Genomic DNA, 18,484 nt, shown 5'->3' on the forward strand with positions numbered 1-18,484 from the left:
TCAGAGCGAGGAGGGGCCCCGTCCAAACTGAGCACAAGCTTACAAGATGCACAGCCAGGCTGGCCGGGAGGAGCAGGTCAGATGGGACCAAGGGGCAATTATAGCTGTTGGGAGACAGAGCTTTAAAAAGCTCCTTCTGGTGGCCTGCAGCTTCCCATCAACTCAGACCTTCCGGATGCAGGAGTTTAAGGGGGAGCCTTTCCAACTAGTGCCCTGGGTGCCCACCGGCCCTGCAAAGCAGCCCATCCCCCAGGGTCGGGGACGGGCCCCTGCCTCTGGGAGAGGGGATGGCCCAGCTGGGGCACATTTAGTGCATCTTGGGGCCCCTTAGTGGCGCAAGGCTCCCTGGAGGCGCCAAGCATGGGCACTGCTGCCCTGCCTGGGAGGAGGTGATGCCCCATTTTGAGGGGTAAGGAGAACAATGGAGGATTTGGGAAACAAGCCAAGGAAGGAGTGGGCCTATACCCCTCCCCACCGCCCCGAATCAGGTTCCTGGGGTGGAAGCAGGGCCAGGGGCCTGAGGAAAGGGCACACCCAGCTCTGGGCTCCCAGGCACTGGGATCCCCCTGAAACGTGATGGGGAGAAGTTGGAAGATGGCTCCGTAGACGGGCTGACCCGGCTCCGAGGTCCAAACAGCAGCTTCTCCACTAAGGGGTTCTAGAAAGGGAAGCACAGTCTTTCCCCTGTAGGAGGACACAGGCCTGAGGTTCTGCCCCTGTACACGTCCGGCGTCTCCCTAGGGGAACATGCACAGCTGCGGGGCATGTGATGCTGCTGCTGCTTTCTCTTTCCTTATCTCTCTCTCTCCCCTCGCCCCCCCCCCCCCCCAAACAGTCTCATCCTTTTCTCTATCTGCTGTGTGTTGAACCATTTAAAGCCCTTCCCGGTTCGGTGCTTGTTGCGTAGCCCAGGGAGGGATGTGGGAGGAGGAAGCGGGGGTCAGTAGAAACGCTCTGTATGCGTGTATGTATTTCACGAGGCCAAATTCCCTTTGCCTTCTGTGAATCACCTTGTGCATTAAGATGCCTGCCCTGCCCTCCCCTCCCCACGTGCTGCTTCACACCCATGCTGACACACACACACACACCTGGGCTCGTGCACACACACGCCGATATACACAGAATGCAGTGTCCGTGTGTCCGCAGCCCCCTCGGAGGGCTGACGTCGTCTTCTGTGCGGGGCACAGGCAGCCTGAGTCACTCCCACATGTGGGGCGGGCTGGGTTCTGTTGTCTGAAAGGGCAGAACTCTCAGAGGAGCTGGGAAGGCGGGCCAGGCAGAGGTGAGAGTCCCAGCCTCAGTCCATCCCCACCCACCTGAAATGGAGCCTCCACTGCCCCAGCCACATCTGGAAGCCCAGGTCCCCAGCTGTGGACCTCTGGATTTCTAAGACGACATCTCTGCCCTCGTTTACATACCTGCTGGGGCAGCGGAGGCTCCCAACCCCCATCCAGACGCCTGGCTGCTTTGGAAAGGTGCGTGGGCACTGCCCACGGGTCACAGGGACCCTCCCTGACCTTTGGTTTCTTGGGCCAGTGATGCCAGGACCCGTGCTTGTGTGACGCCACCTGAAGCGGGTTCACATCAGGACACTCGCTCGCTGGCTCCTTTGGCTTTGCCTCGCTGTGCCCTCGGGAAATCTGGTGTTGCACCCCACAGCTCACACTTGGCACACCAGGGCTGCCGTTGCCCTCCTGGCCACACCCTCCTGTGTCCCCATCAGCTGCACACCCAGACTGCCAAGGTGAACCAAAAAGCTGCTCCGGGTTCCAGAAGCACCTTCCTCCCAGGGCTCCAGGGAGTTTGCAAACACAGGCTGCCTCTCCTCCAATCACCCCACCTGGCACTGCCGTGACTCAGAGGAAACAGGGAGGCTGCCGGCTGCCCCGCCCTGCGCACGCTGGCTGGAGGCCTTCAGTCTGTCCACACCTCCCTGGGCAGAGCTTTTAAAGGTGCCAGAGCCTCCCTATAGCCCACTCTGGGCAGAGGCTTCCCTTACCTTCCCATGGTGCACATCTGAAGGTGCCCACACGTGGTGAGGGGCTGGAGGGGGAGGGGGGACCATCTGAACAGCAGCCGCCTGCCCCTGAGTGCCTCTGTGTGGTCCTGGGCAGCGGCAACCCTGACCACCACCTGAGCACAGGGGCCCTCTTGGGACCAACCCCCTTCTCTTTGTTTCTGTAAGAATAACCAAAAGCATTTAAATGTGTAACCTTCTTTTACGCATATAGACTCCGAAAACAAAAACCAACACAAATCTTTATTTTTTTGATTTAAAAGAGACAATGAAAAATTATGGGGAGAGTATTCATTATGGCAGGTGTCTGTCTGTAAGAAAATATATATATATATATGTGTGTCATATAGCTTGTTAGCAGGTTTATTTTTTGAATGAAAGGTAACAAAAGAATTGATTTGAAATATATACCACGAGAAGTCCCATGTCCCGTCAAACTGGTCAGTATTTTATAAATAAACTTTTTTTTTTTTTTTTGAGTCCTGAAGCGACGTTGATTATTCTCCTCCCCAGAGGATAAATGCGGATTTCCCCAGCCCCACATTGCTGTCAAGTAATCTGGTCCCCAAACACCCCTTTTTAGCCTTTCTGTGGTGTTGCAGAATCAAGGCTTCAAGTTTTTCTGCTGTCTTAATTCATAGGTGAGTGAACATCTGTGCCTTCAAGTGCCATGCACTGTTTTATTTATTTTACACTTAAGAGAAGAGCTTCTCAGATTACGCCCAATTAGAGGCACAACGGTAATGATTAATAATAATAGTAATAGCTAACGCTTGTATGGCGTTCACCCTGTACCAGGCACTGTTCTAATCACTTTACACCGATTAACCCATGGCACGCTTGTGCCCACCCCTTAGGAGGGGAACTGGATCAGGGGGAATGTAAGTGGCTTGCCCCTGAGAATTAGAAAAGCCAGGATTTGTTCTAAAGCAGTCTGGCTCTAGAGACAAATGCTGCCTCTCCTATGTGTGAAGGCAAGTTTCTGGCCCGTTTTCACTTTAATTTCGACAAAGCCAGCACCTCAGGCCCTAGTGACCTTGATGTAATGGGAACCACCCTGGCATTTGGTGGATCTAACATAGTTAATCCACCCAGATTTAGAATTAGGGCTGGAATCTACACTGGCGTTAGAATAGACAACGCTTACCTCCCAATAATTAAGTCAGATGGATTCAAATGACAGAGAGTGGAGGAAAAATAATTTTAATAGTACATGTGAAGCCATTCAGTTTTACACAGTGCACTTATTTTATATAGTCTACACTGTTTAATGCATATTAGACATTTATTCATATGGAGGCCATTCAACTAATCAAAACATAATTAAAGCAGGGGATTTAAAATACCTATTATGTATGCACCTTCTCCACTTTATTTTTACTTAAAACTCACAAATGTAAATTCATCCACCAATCCGTTCATGTTGGGTACAGCATTTTTCCTTTTTTTTTTTGAGAATGGGCTCAATGTGTAGAGTTCTGGTCTTTCTTACACATCTATAATATCATCGTCAGTGAACTCCAGTTTCTAGCTCTTTAAAGCAAAAATATACAGAAATTTTGAAGTGGAGACTTGCGGTTTCTGGCATGTGAGGAGCTTGGAAGGTGCCAGCCCGTCCTAACAATGGGTGGAAAACGAAGCAAATGGAAAAATCAACACCTCTTCTTAGATCCATAGAGAAGAGAAGTCACAGGACCAACTGCTGCTCCTAAAATTAGGTGAATACAGAGAGTCTCCACTTACCAGAGTAGAAATGATGGGTTTGATATAAGAGCAGAATCCTCGATTTTATTACTCTTTCCCTAATATCTTACTGTACTTGTCCCTGACTAATTCAGCACTCTTTTTATTTTTGCAACTTTGCTTTATCAAAGTAACTCCTTTTTCCAAAGCATTCGATGTAATTTTCAAAGAAATAACTGTCCTCATTCTGCCCGATTATCCTATCCACTTAGATCATATTTCATTAAGTTACATAATTACTATAAAAAGCATGACTGGCATAAACAAGTTTGGGAACAGTGATGAGTGACTCTGTAAACATACAACTCAATTTGGTAGGAGCAGGAACGCGTGGGCATCAGAGAAAGCAGGACATAAGCCTTCAGTTTCCAGGGTATGATGGGTTTCTCCATATTTTGCAGAAAGAATCAACGAATATCGCTAATATTTGTTAAGTGGAGGTCAGATAAGAGACCTTCTGTATGTATTACAGTACAAACCCTGCACACTGTACTTTATGACTAGTTTTCAAGGTGGTTAAGGGGTTTTCCAGGGTAATTCTGACCACCCGTAATCTTTACATTGTACACAGTATGGAACCCAAGCCCCACATTAGCTGTGACCCCACACAACTGATTTGAGGATGTTTGGTTAAAGGGTAGTAAGGGGAAGACATTCCAGAACTGGAGTCAGAAGTGTGGGTTTGGTTCTAGAATAGTCACTTGCAAACTGAGACTTGAAAGGCCTCTTTTTTTTTTTTTTTTTTTGAAATACAGCTGATTTACCACATTGTGTTACTTTCAGGTGTACAGCAAAGTGATTCAGTTATACATATATTTTTTTTTTTTTTTTTTCAGATTGTTTTCCCTTACAGGGTATTACAAAATATTGAGTAGAGCTCCCTGTGCTCTACAGTACGTCCTTGTTGGTTATCTATTGTATATATAGTGGTGTGTATCTGCTAATCCCAAACTCCTAATTTACCCCTCCCTCACTGCCCCCTTGAAGTGCCTCTTAGTTTTCTCAGGGGAAACGAGTCATCTACCACCAACCAGACTGACAGGAAGATCCAGGGAAATAATGAGATTTGAAGGAAAGGCTTGCACCATCAGAAGCGTGTCTTCCCGGTGGTAGAGGTGTGTTTGTTCTAGACCCGGGGGAAACCTCCTGGTATTCTGGAATTCCAGTCTTCCTCTTCATCATTTCTAATCCCAGACTGGCCCCTCCCTAACTGTGGCCAGTGGGCATGGACCTTGGCTGTTTCCAGCAACAATTCCAGTCAAATACACTAGGAGGGAAAAAAAAAAAGACAATACGTTTCACCAAAACGATAAGGAAGGTAAAACTGCTGAGAAGGAAGTGGGAGGGCAAAGGAAGGTGCTTTCCAAAGCCAAGGAGACATCTGGTGATACAATGTACTGGCTTGGATTATACATAATGTTCCTTCTCTCTACTGAGCAAAGGTAACCTGACCCAGAAAACATCAAAGAGGCCTCTCAGATTTTTTCTTAGAACTCCCCGAGTTACCAACCAGGAAAAGCGCTTTTGACTGGCAAGGCTAACCAGAAAGAGCTTGGGGCTGGCAGACCTGGGTTCCCACAAATTCCAGCTTGAGGTTGAACTTGAGTTCAACCTCCACCAGCCTCCCCTACCTCATCTGTGGAATGGGTGCAATTTCTACCTCTTCCAACCACAGACTCATGTAACGAATGAAGCGTAGGGAAATAACCTCTTAGACGGAGGTGCCATCCTGACCCTCCCTTTCCCAGTTTCTCTGTCCTGCACGTGGAAGGGCAGGTCCAGAACTACCAGAGCTGCTTTTTTTCAGTTTCCCAATCTTGACGGCAAAGCACTTTGGCAATGAGGCTTGGCTGGAGTCTGCAGGTGGAGAAAGCAAGCGATGTTTTCCTTTCTGTCATCCTAGCTTCTGGCAGGGAGGAATTGCTCAAAGCAGCTGGCTCTGGAGGTTGGGTATGGAGGAGGTCGTGTTAGGCTGCAGTGTAAGGAGCGGGGATGGGCCAGGGGCGGGCCTCAGAAGTCAGCTCCAGCTCGGTCAGCGCATTGGCTCCATCAGTCTCAAGAAGGGCCGACCACCTGCCCCAAGGCTCCCAGCACAGACCACACCCACCCTTCTCAAACGCTGGCCCTGAGAGGCCCCAAGGACATCCAGGAGGCCTTACCACTTCCCAGTGGGGCCATTTGGGTTGTCTAAAGCCAATTGCTCAGCAGCTAAGCAGTACCCTGGGAATGGAAATAACTAAATAGTGTTTGATTCACTTTCCTCCCAAAGTTGACCGTCCCAGGCAACCAAGCCCTTCGGGTTGGGGCTTATTCCTACTTAGCCAGAGCTTCAGCCAGGGCCCAGGTTACCCCAGAGGACACAGGAGGTCAAAGCCCAAAGAATATCACCCATTGCTCCAGAGGATCTGAACGCAGGGACACCCTCGGCTGTAACCTCTCTGGACTCTGCCCTGGAGGCTGGTGCGTGGACGTGGGACCAAGCTAGTACCGACCTGACTCCGAACTGAACAGAAGGGCTCCTTCTCGTTGCAGCTGGGGGCGGGGGGCTGCTGCAGGACAGTGGGGGACTGGGCTGGCTGCACCTCCCTCTGTTCCAACTGCCTGCAGCCTCCTAGTCTTGGAGGGTTTGGAATCTGCTCAGCAGCGCCTTGCGGGACCCGGATAAAGTAGCCGATGGATAGGGCCACTGCAGGTCCTTCTCTGCACCTATTTTCCTTCTGTGATTATCTGTGGCGCTCCCTTTCACTTTGGTCTATAAATGATCTGGTGCTCCTACTGATGCTTGGTACTTGATAATGGAGGCAGCCTGCTGGCCCAGCTAGAAGCGCCTCCTACAGGTGGGCCCTGGGACGGCCATGTTGAAGGTCTGGGAGGACCCAAGGACCATCTCCTGGACACAAATATGATTTGAGTGGTATGGAGGGGCCGGCAAGTCGGGTTTCGTCCAGCGCTGGATCTTCTGCTCAGTTCGGCCTCAGCCAGGAGGGGATGCTGTGACCCCGGGTTCAGAGGGAATCTCATCCCCCTTATAGCTTTCTCAGATGCTTTGTCCTGCCACTTGAGGGTCTATGCTGTCCCCAGGCCTGTTCTCCCTACCGAGGGCTCCAGGACACAGGCACGAATGCCTGGGGACACAGCCTTGCCCAGACTTTTCTGATGGAGGGGGTCTCATTAATAGACTTGCCTAAGAGAACAAGAGATAGATCCTCCTTCTATATGATCTCCCCGCCCCCATCTCCACACCCACTCCCCAAGACTGACCAATTGTTTGTGACATCTGGTAGAAATCTGGGGGAAATCTATGCTGGTTCTAGGCCATCTTCAGGAATCTTATTGGTCAGTATAATTGATATGGCAGAAAACGCAGGCCTTGGACATAGCAAACCTGGGATCAACTTAGGGTTGACAGATAAAACACAAACCAAGTTTTGCATGGGGCATATTTATCCTAAAATGTTATGTGTCGTTATCTGACGTTCATATCTAACCGGGCATCCTCTATTTTTTATTTGTTAAATCAGCCACCTGGCACAGATCCTCACTATATACCAAATGTGGGCTCCAGAAAAGGGGGCTGCTGAAAACTGCGCTGTATCCCTCACCAAAAGCGTGTGGGTGTTAGCAGGGAGATTACCCGTGAGCATAATTTGTAAGCCATACAACACGCTACACATGTAAGGGATCATTGCTGTTGTTCGTGGATGAAATGACATTTATGTGGAATCATCGAAGAGCTCGTGGCTTCAAGCACAATTCTGATTCCGTCAGTCCCGACTTCCACTCCTTTACCATCTTCTACCCTGCCTCAGGACTCTTCCCAGCTGGAAATGTCAGTAGGAAACTTCTGCATCTTAGAAATTTGGGGGATTTTGCAGGGGAGAGTTAAACTGGCTTTCTAGAGCCATGTATCAGACATGCTGGAAGGCAACAGAGCCATCAAATTCGGATCATTAGAGGAGAGTTTCATAAAAAGACCACCCACCAGGTCGTGATAAGGTTTGGGGGAGCTAGAAGGGGCACTGCTGGACCCAGGGTTAGGGACAGCTGGGTACCACTACCACCCTAAGCCTGCCGTGGCAGACAGTGAAGGAAGTTTCTAGAACCTGCAGACAGAGAAGGCGGGATGGAGACAGATATCGCACAGGGGCAGCTCGGGGGCTGGAGAACCACCCTCTCCCCACTGGCTCTCCTTCTGTCCTCCACCCTCCTGCTGGTGTTCCTTGTGGTACAAACTCAGCGGGTAGTCAGGGCCACTGGGACACCATCCATCCAGGCCAGGCTCCCCTGGGGGACAGCACAAGGTGGGCCCACAGCACCTGTGCCTTCTGATGGTGACAACCCCTTGGAAAGTCCCACTCTGACTCTCAAGCAGAGGAGAGAGGCTCGCCCTCCTTTTCTCAGTGTTGATCAGGAGTGAAATTAGACCCAGGAGGCTTTCAGGAAGTTTTCACCAGGATAGGTGGGATTTTCTGGTAGGTTAGAGAATGTAAAAAGGTCTTTGACATTTATGGCCTGTAACCTCCTGGGCCAGCTGGAGCCACACGACAAAATGACACCAGCTGATCTTTGTTGACTAGAGCCCCGCCCACCACGGTGCTGAAGGCGTTTTCTGCAGCCTTGCCTCCGTCACCGTCACCGCAGGCTTACCAGGAATGCAGGAATTTCACCACTTCCCCGTTTAACAGATAAGGACACCTAGACAGTGGAGAGGCAAGGGACCTGCCTGCTGGGTGAGTGCCAGAGCCAGGATCCCACCCCAGGCCCACCTGGCTCCACTGTGCCCCCTCTTTAACCACCAAGCAGCCTCACCCCTGGTTCAGACGCTGTTGGGTCTGGAGGAGGAGACCTGGGCCCTTGGAGAAGCCTCCATCCTCCCGGTGGCCACAGACCAGGCAGGAAACATTGTTTCAGGCTAACGGATAACAATGTCCGCAGGGCTGGGCAAAGGTTTTTCCATATAGGGCCAGATAGTAAATGTTTCAGGCTTTTTCGGGCCATGAGGCCTCCCTCCTAGCGAGGGAACAGCCAAAGACAGTACCTAAATGAATGTGCCTGGCTGTGTTCCAATCAAGATTTATTTACGAATAGTGAAGATTTCTGTCATTTTCACACATAATGAAATATCATTCTGGTTTTTATTTTTGCTGAATCATTAAAAAATGCGAAAATTCTTCTTAGTTTCCTGGGCCACACAAAAACAATCCGAGGTGCGATTCCTGATCTAGTCCATACTTTCTGGGAATTTACAGGATTGTGGTGTGACCCCAGATGAGGTAGTCGAGGGTGCTGTAGTGGGTTGAATGGCGTCCCCCCCAAAACTCACGTCCACCTGGAATTGCAGAATATGACCTTATTTGGAAGTAAGGTCTCTGCAGGTGTAATTAGTTAAGTTGAGAGGCGGTCATACCAGATTAGAGTGGGCTGTAAATCCAATGATTGGTGTCTTTATAAGGAGAGGAAAGGACACAGGAGACACACAGAAGGCCACGTGAAGATGGAGGCAGAGATCGGAGGGATGCAACCACAAGCCAAGGATGCCAAGTATTGTCAGAGTCGCCAGAAACTGGAAGAGGCAAGGAAGGATTCTTTCCTAGAGCCTTTCAGAGGGAGTGTGGCCTTGCTGACACCTGGATTTTGGACTTCTAGCCTCCAGGACTGTTAGAGAATTAAACCACCCAATTTACGGTCAGTTGTTATGGCAGCCCTAGGGAACCGATGTGCAACATTTATCTCTGGGAGTTTCGGTTCAGTGGGCTCGCAGAGGCTGGCAGGGGCCCAGGACCAGGCACCTCGCAGACCTCGGGCCTCGTTCCCACTCCTCCCCCAGCAGTTTTAGATTTCTGTAGAAAAGCGCCAGCCAGCCCTGAATTACATTGGCAATTATGGGAAGCTCGTTTTCCTGTTTCTCCCCAACCTCCTCCCCTTCTCAAATTGTTTCCACCTCTAAGAGCCAAACAACAGTCGTTCCCTGAGGTCAGGAAAACCCTCACCGGCCACCAACCTGCAAAATATTAATCACAGATGCTGGTGACCGGAACTCTGGGGGCCTCTCTCCCTTCTGTGGCTGTCACCAGGTAAGCACAGGGGGTCGGGAGAGCAGCGGGGGGGCAGGGGGCTCGTACGTGTGTGGGGGCAGGACCCACCTGTCTTCTTGACCTGACATGGTGTCTGGTCGGTGGAGAGACTGGGTAGGCTTCTATCCTGGTACCTGGGACCACACACCCTCTCGGGGCAAAGATCCACATTCCCCAACTTCTACTAGGACCTGACCACAGAGCCACCCTGGAGGACCCCCAAATGCAATCAAGGACCCACGTAGATAAGAATAAGAGCTCGCACTTAGCCAGACACTTTCCTAACTGTTTTTCATCGATGAACTCATTCAGTCTTAGAGAGGCAGGCACGGAAACACAGAGAGGCCCAAGTAACCTGCCCCAGGTGACAGGGCCAGTGTCTTCAGTGACATCCCCAACGTCCGGGGACTGTCCGAGCTCAAACGCTGTGTGTCCCAGCTTGAAGGGAGCTCAGCGCTCCTCAGGGTAAAGGGGCCTACCCACACCCTGTGGGAGACCCCAGCTGGAGCCCCGTCCCTGACGTCCAGTCCTGGCCTGCTTCTGTTCCACTGTCTCTTCTGGGGAGAAAGTCATTGCTCAAGTTCAAGGCTCTTGGGATGACATTGAAATATGAGCGGCAACCTTGGCATTGTTTACTTTAGTGGCATGTGTTGTAAAGGGACTTGGCCAATAGCAAGGAAGATCCAGGAAGGCTCTAGAAGATGTGGATGGCTGGGCACGGCGGGAAGGCAGGGAGACCTCCTCAGAAGGAGCCCCCATGTCATTTCTTGGAAGGAGACCCGTGCGGTGGGGGGCAGGCGGAGGCGGTGGGCTGCTGGGGCCCCGCGAGGGTGGCTGTGACCACGTCTGTTCGCGTCACCCTGCCCTCTGCAATCAGCCAGCTGCCTGTGCTTGTCTGGCCTCGTCCTCCTGCCTGGACCGGTCCTGCAGACACGGGGGCCGTGAATCAGCGGCCGGCTCCTTTCTATTGCCCTTGGGATGGGGGTGGAGTTGTTCCAGTCACGACACCAGGATTTCACCCCAGGGGGAGTTCTGCCCCCAGGAAGGTGCCTCTGCCTGGCCTGGACCTGGGGGCACACACAGACACCCCCCCCCCCGGGGAGTGGGCAGCAAGGACATACAGGAGAGCGGCAGGCGGAGTGGGAGGGAAATAACAGCCACGCACAGTGATTAGATGTCAACTGACACTGGGCCTCGGAAGAGGGAGGCTCAGGAAGTGGGTCAGCTACGGAACCCGACAGCCTCCTACAAGGGGCAGCTCTCACTGCTGCCGGGGGGAATGAGAGCCCCGTGTTGTCAGGTTCTTCTTATTCTTCACGAACCAGAAATCCACATTTGGGGACTTCCCTGGCGGTCCAGTGGTTAAAGACTCCGCACTTCCACTGCAGGGGGTGCGGGTTCGATCCCTGGTCGGGGAACTGAGATCCCGCAAGCCATGTGGCACAGTACCCCCCCCCAAAATTCCACATTTTATGTGACTCCCCCTTATGCTTAGATATTAGCAACTAAAAACATATATATACATTTTTTTTCTTTAAACATTGTCGTGGCCATCTGTATCTTCCAAAAATGATTATAACAGTATCTCCCATGCATGTGCTCTTCTTATAATGTATCTTGGACACTCCTCCATGGAAAGGTAGAGTGGATGTTCCCTCCCTTGCATCTGGTGGGAGGGGCTTGTGACTACAGCACAAGTGAAGCTGTGTGACTTTCCAGGCTAGATCACATTACAGGTTGAATCGTTCCTCCCCCCACCCTCCCCCCACCCACCTGCAAAAGAAGTCGAAGTCCTAACTCTCAACACCTGTGAACGTGACTTTATTTGAAAATGGGGTCTTTACAGATAATCGAGTTAAGGTGAGGTCATTAGGGCGGGCTGTAATCAAATGTGATTGGTGTCCTTATAAGAGGGGGGAATTTGGACACAGAGACAAACACGCACAGAGGGAAGAAAATGTGAATACACAAGTAGAATGCCACGTGAAGGCGAGTTTAGAGAGATGCGGCTACAATCCAAGGACCGCCTGAGGCTACCAGAAGCTAGGGGAGAGCATGGAAACTATTCTCCCTAGAAACCTCAGAAGGAACCAACCCTGCTGACACTTTGATTTGGGGTTCTGGCCTCCAGAACTGGGGGGCAGTATATTCCTGTTGTTTCAGCCTCCCCAGTTCATGGTACTTTGTTACGGCAGCCCTAGGAAACTAATATAGTCATAAATGGTCATATAGAGTTTTCACCTGGTTCTCTGAAGATGCTTGAACTTGGTACTCAGCTGCCATCTTGTGAGGAAGCCCAAGCCATCCCGTGTGCAGAGGGTACACTTAGGTGTCCCGACTGACAGCCCAGCTGGGATCCCAGATGACAGCCAGCATTGACCACCAGACATGCGAGTGAAGATGATCCAGATGATTGCAGCCCCCAGCCCTTGAGTCACCACCAGTCTTCACGTCTTCCCAGCTGAAACCCCTTACTTCATGGAGCAAAAGCAAGCCGTTCTTTCTGTGCTCTCTCCAAATTCCTGAGACCCGTGGAATCCGGAATCATAGTAAAATGGTTGTGTGGGGAGGAGTTTTGCGGTAAAAGTGACCGGAATGATTGCGTGTGCCAAAGAGAATGTACCCTCAGGCTGCGTGCCACCCACAAGCCAGCAGTTTGCCTTCGGATAAGACCAGCAAGGCTGCCTGTGGACTCTGCAAGTCTAGAAAGGTGCCCCACCTGGAGCCATGCTTTTTCCACCCCTCTGGTGAAGGGGGAGACAATGGTGAAATGAAAAGAGGGGAAGGAGGGAGGAGGAGATGAGATGGGGTGCTAGGACTGGATCATCCAGGTGGGGATGGTGTGTGGACGCAAGAGGTCATCCTCAACTAGCAAAGATCCCATTTTAAGAGCCCAAGTGCCAAGAGACACTCTTTGCCAGGAAATGTAGATACGGGAGCTCTGTAAAGAACCTGTACCCCACTGGTGTAGGATCTCCTGGGGGCTTTTTTGGAGAGCAAATGAGCTAATACATGCAAAACTCTTAAAAGAGTGCCTGGTATCTTACGGAAACTATGTACTGAGGGCTTACTATTGCTAGGATTAGTGTTGGGGTTTTCAGACAGTGCCGTGAAGCCTCAGAGTCTCCCAGAAATGCCCCAAGAACTGCATTAAAAGGTAAAGCAGGTGGGGTTCTGGGACCCTTGCTCCACTTCAAACACAACAGAACCACCTGATCTGTTTTAGATAATATCTTGTACAGTTTCCTTTAGAGGGTGGAGGGAAGGACTCCCCTGCTTACAAAAATAAAATGCTTGAAAAACCAGCCACTTAGTAGAACAAGAACTGCCCCGGGCTTAGAAGAGCTCACGTCTTGTCCCAGGTTCTGCTAGTAGCTGGCTGTGTGACCTTGGACAAGTCACTCCACCTCTCTGGGTTTTATATTCTGTTATATAAAGTGAGTGGCCTGGGTGATTGCTAGCATTAGCCCAAATATCCGCTCAAAAAAAAGGGAGAAACATGCTCTTCTGCAAACTTCCATGTCATTAATCTCTTACAGATTCCATTTCAAGACCTGTAAGCCTTCTCACCCCAGGTCTCTCTCCCAGTAAACTTCAGGTGGCCTTTTTTTTTTAATATATATATATTTATTTGGCCTCTCACTGTTGTGGCCTCTCCCGTTGTGGAGCACAGGCTCCGGACGAACAGGCTCAGTGGCCATGGCTCACGGGCCCAGCCGCTCCGCGGCATGTGGGATCTTCCCGGACCGGGACACGAACCCGCGTCCCCCGCATCGGCAGGCGGACTCTCAACCACTGCGCCACCAGGGAAGCCCTTATTATTTGTTTTTAATTTTTGGCTGCGTTGGGTCTTCATTGCTGTGCACGGGCTTTCTCTGGTTATGGCGAGTGGGGGCTACTCTTGGTTGCGATGCGTGGGCTCATTGCGGTGGCTTCTCTTGTTGGGAGCACGGGCTCTAGGCGCGCGGGCTTCAGTAGTTGTGGCATGCGGGCTCAGTAGTTGTGGCTCACGGGCTCTAGAGCGCAGGCCCAGTAGTTGTGGCACATGGGCTTAGTTACACCACGGCATGTGGGATCTTCCCGGGCCAGGGCTCGAACCCGTGTCCCTTGCATTGGGAGGTGGATTCTTAACCACTGCACCACCAGGGAAACCCCCAGGTGGACTTGAACAAGAAAAGTTTTTCTTTGCTGGAGTACTCCCTAGATGCCACTCAGCTGGGATTTTGCTTGCTACTCAGAAATCTGCTGCACTGGGCCTGGGGCAGTCTGCTGCCTGAAACTCACTCCTCAGTGCCCGCTTACCTAACACATCTTTTGCCTTCAGCTGCAGCTGCTTTCTGGGGAGCAACTGGCTTGTGGCAGGGACAGAGGGCTTGGAGAGGGGACACAGCTAGCGTCCTGCGGCATCAAGCCATCAAGCTGGGAAGTGTAAATTAGCCTTGCCATCTGGCTAGGAGGCGTTATTGTTATGACTCAACGGCATCACAGGAGCAGAGGAAGGACAGACACACGCACGCACGCACACACACACACGCGTGCCAAGACCACACTTAGGAAACTGAAAACTCTGGAGAAGAGAAAACAAACTCTGTAGCCACCATGATGAGCTTTGACAATTATACCCAGCCCACAAACCTGTTTCTCTGCACCTCTTATTCTCCCCACAATGAAAAGAGATACAGAGATGTCAGACCCTTCTCCACTCTCACCTCTTCTTTGCAGCCGTTGGCTCAAGACATAATGCCTTTGCCTTGAACGTGGGCAGCAGACTCAGGAGGGTAAGACAGATGTCTCTTAAAGCTCCTTTCTTGCAGAAGAGCCACCCTTTGTGTGCCCAGGGGGCTAGGGAAGTGTAGCGAGACGCCAGGGTCAGACAGAAGTGCATAAGCAACAGATGTTCCACCCAAAGGTCTAGGATTTGGGGGGCTCAGTGCAAAGGAAGGGAAGGAGGTGGGAGCACCCCAACGAAATACACACAGACACCAGAAGCTGCGGATTTGAGAAGGCTGTTCCTTTAAGCGCTTGGAACATCTGGGCAGATGTGTCAAATCACACTGGGACAGAGAGGAGGCGGCGTGATGCCTTCAGTTCCTCTCCTCTCCAAGCCTGGGCTGTGCACTGGGCCCCAGAAACAGATTTAATTGAGGTCTTTGGCGTGAATGTGGGCTGGGGGAGCGTGGTGACAGGGCAGAAGGTGATGATATTATCGTAACTGCCTTGAAGCAGGGTGTGTCAGTTCTCCTTGAAACAATGTGGAACCTTCTCGGGCAGATGGGAGTCGGCTTGGTAAGATGGTGCCCAGTCTCCCCTAGCGATTGTCCCTTGCCCGCCATGGCTCTATGGTAACGAGATCATTCATGCTTCAGCTAGAATCTGTTTCCTTTCCTGCTGTCTCGTGGTTTTGTGGCTGGAGCTCTAGGCTCCAGAGCCCCACTGCTTAGGGTTTCCCATGTCTTAGCTGTGCAATCTTGGGCAAGTTGTTTAGCCTTTCCTGTTTTAAATCTGAATAATGGCACTCATGCATGATAGCAACGAGGATTGCGATGCAGAATTCCTAACCTCCAGTAAAGTCTCAACACATGGCAGCAACCCTTGCCTTTTCTAAGTGCTTTTGATTTAGGCTGCATTTGCCTCCGAGCCGGTCTCTTGGGGAGAAGGCAAGCCTTTTCTGGGCACAAACAGACGCTCTTTCCTTCCTCCAGTCCCTTTTCTGTCCATCTCTCTGGAGGCCCAGGAGGGCATCTGGTTGTCAGGGGCTGCCCTGCAGCAGAGCTGGGGCTCTGCCCACCTCTCCCCAGAGACAATAACAGAAACGTGGCCATCTGTAGGATCCCTCTCCTCCTCAGCCCCAGAGCCCGACAGACACCTTTATCAGAAGCCCAGGACGGCCTCTTGCAGATAATGTGGTCCATCTTTCTGTAGCTCAGTTCTGGGAAACACGAGCGGGGATGGGCCCATTCTGTGCCCAAGGATGGACGCTCAGGAATAAATTTGTTCTAGAAGGTCTAACTTGGCCCTTAATTTTGAGACTGGCCAGGGTCCACGTGGCAGGCCCTCGGTGTGGTCCGGGCTGTACGCCGACCTTTGACCTGAGTTATCCACCAACCTCACACCATGTGGTCCCCATTTACAGATGAGAAAACTGAACCCCGGGAGCTCAAGTGACTTTTCTCAGGTCAGAGAGTGACAGTGGGATTGTCACACCCAGGGCCTGTTGTCCTGATCCAGAGGCAAGGGGAGGCCTCTGGGGGGGGCGGGCGTGGGGATGGCTGGCGGGGGGCAAGGCTAGGCTCTCTTGCTTGTCCCAGGGGTCACTGGTGGGTGAAGCTCTGGGCCTCAGGACTCTGGGGACCCCATGGAACATTCCTTCCAGGGTCCCTGTTTCCCAGACGTCTTTAGCTGATGACTATGCTAAGGCTCTGTGGAGCCCAGGGCTCTGGCTGTATCTTTCTTGTGCATTCTTTTCTCCCTCCTGGATAAACAAGACATTTAGTGTCACCACCCAGCTTTCTGGAAATGTCCCAACTCCCAGTGGTCAGGGCAGCGTGCTGATAACATGATGATGCACAGTGACAGACAGGCCTCCTAAGTGGGGCATGGGGCGGGGAGGGGGCTATGTCATCTGTTCTTTCCCTGGCAGGGGGATGGAGGGGCCACAGTCCCCAGAAACCTGAAGTTTGACTCAGCAATGATAATATTAACTGTGGTTCCCTTCCATTGGACTAGACAGTTCACAGAGCAAGGCCACGTGCTTATCTCCTTCCACGCTCCTGATCACCTCCTGTGTGGATTGTTACCGCCTTACAGATGTGACTCAGACCAAGGTCACGCAATCCAGAGGTTCTGACTCCACATCTGGACATCTGGACTCATTTCAGCAAACTCCATGGCCTCTGTGCTCTGCCACCACCCCTTGACCCACACCCCCGTCACCTTCTCCCGGCTCAACTCAACCCTCCTGCCACCTCCTGTCCCCAGAGAGTCCCCAGCCTAGTGAACAGTGTCTCTCCCTCTAGGCCAGGGGTCTTCTGAAACCCAGTGTCTCCCTCACCCTCTGAGTCCTCGGGGGCTGCCATCTCAGGAGGGTAAACGAGACCCAGCGAGCTCATTGGGGGGTTACTAAACACGGCTCAGTTCCAACCCGCACTGGGGATTCAGACACCAATCAGACACCATCCTGTCCTCAAGGATCCCATGGGGACAACCTGTTGTTTTATTCTCTAGGTGCACTGGCTGCCCCAGAGCCCTGACGCGTTACTCTCAGGGTGGGTGAAGGGGTGGGTTCACGTGCCTGGAGCTGGGGCAACAGAGCCCCCAGAGGTGGCCCTCGCAGCACATAGTGGAGGGCCTCGCCCTGAGCCCCAGGCCCTCTGCCAGTGGCCTGGTATCCTGGGGATTTTCCCAGGTTGCACTGGAGAAGTTGCCCAGGCCCCCGAGAAAGGGCCCCAGGTGATTCCCAAGAACAGGGAACCAAGGAATGAAAGAGCCTCTGCCCAGAACAGTGGGAGTGAAGGGCCCAGGGAGGGGGCAGGGCCTCAGGTCACCGAGGCTCCACCCCAAGCTGTGCTGACGTCAGGCCCTGGTGACATCCTGAGGTGTCCATCCAAGACCTTCTCATCTAACCTCGGGAGAAGGAAATTCAGGGGCTGGGGGACTCAGAATAGATATGGGAAGTCATAGAGCATTTGTGTGGGAAGGAACCTTCCAGAAAGTGACAGGATCTGCCCAGCATCATGCTTTATGGCAAACACCAGAGCAGAGTGAGTGAGGTCTTCCAATTCCTCTATAAGGGAACAGGATTAACCAACATAACTGACCCTGCTAGGGTTGGGGCCAAATTATGCGAACCAAAATGCTCAGAACCCAGTGTTCACAAACCCTGGGATGTATGTGTTTGGGGTGGGTGGACAGGTGTGGGAAGGCAGGCCCGTGCAGCTGTGAGAATCACACACGCCCAAGTCCCATGGGCAGGTCCCAGCAGCTAGAACAGGCAGAGACACACGTCCCGGCCTAAAGGCTTATAGGTCAAGTTACACCAAAGGTGCAGTTAAGACCTCAAATCCTTCTCTAAAGTCAGGGGCTTGGAACTTGCCAGAAATTTCAAGGTAGGTATTCAAGCTTCAAGTTTTCCATTTTGTTAGTTTCCTCTGATTATCTGTAGGCAGCTCTAGTCTGAAAGCTCGAAGCAGAACTTAGCCTCAGCAAAGGCCACTCGAATTTCACAGATCTGGGATTCCAACCATCAGAGAAAATTAACACTTTGTTTTTATTTCTTTTTTTTTAATTGAAGTATAGTTGATTTACAATGTTGTATTAGTTTCAGGTGTATAGCAAAGTGATTCAGATATATATATATCTTTTCAGATTCTTTTCCCATATAGGTTATTACAAATACTGAGTATAGTTCCCTGTGCTATACAGTAGGTCCTTGTTATCTATTTTATGTATAGTAGTGTGTATATGTTACTCCCAAATTCCTAATTTATCCTTCCCGGCACTTTCTTTCAATCAAGACTCCCTGCCAGTGTGCTAGCAATGCAGTGGTGACCAGTCTCTAGAAGCATCTACGGAGCTCCTTCCCAGAGCAGCGTGTAACCACTGAGGGCATACTGAGGGCAGGGATTGGACTTAATTCACCTTTATCCCCAAA

This window comes from Monodon monoceros, unplaced genomic scaffold (genome assembly GCF_005190385.1).
Source record: "Monodon monoceros isolate NGI ecotype Baffin Bay Population unplaced genomic scaffold, NGI_Narwhal_1 Super_Scaffold_9, whole genome shotgun sequence".
NCBI classification, from domain to species: Eukaryota; Metazoa; Chordata; class Mammalia; order Artiodactyla; family Monodontidae; genus Monodon; species Monodon monoceros.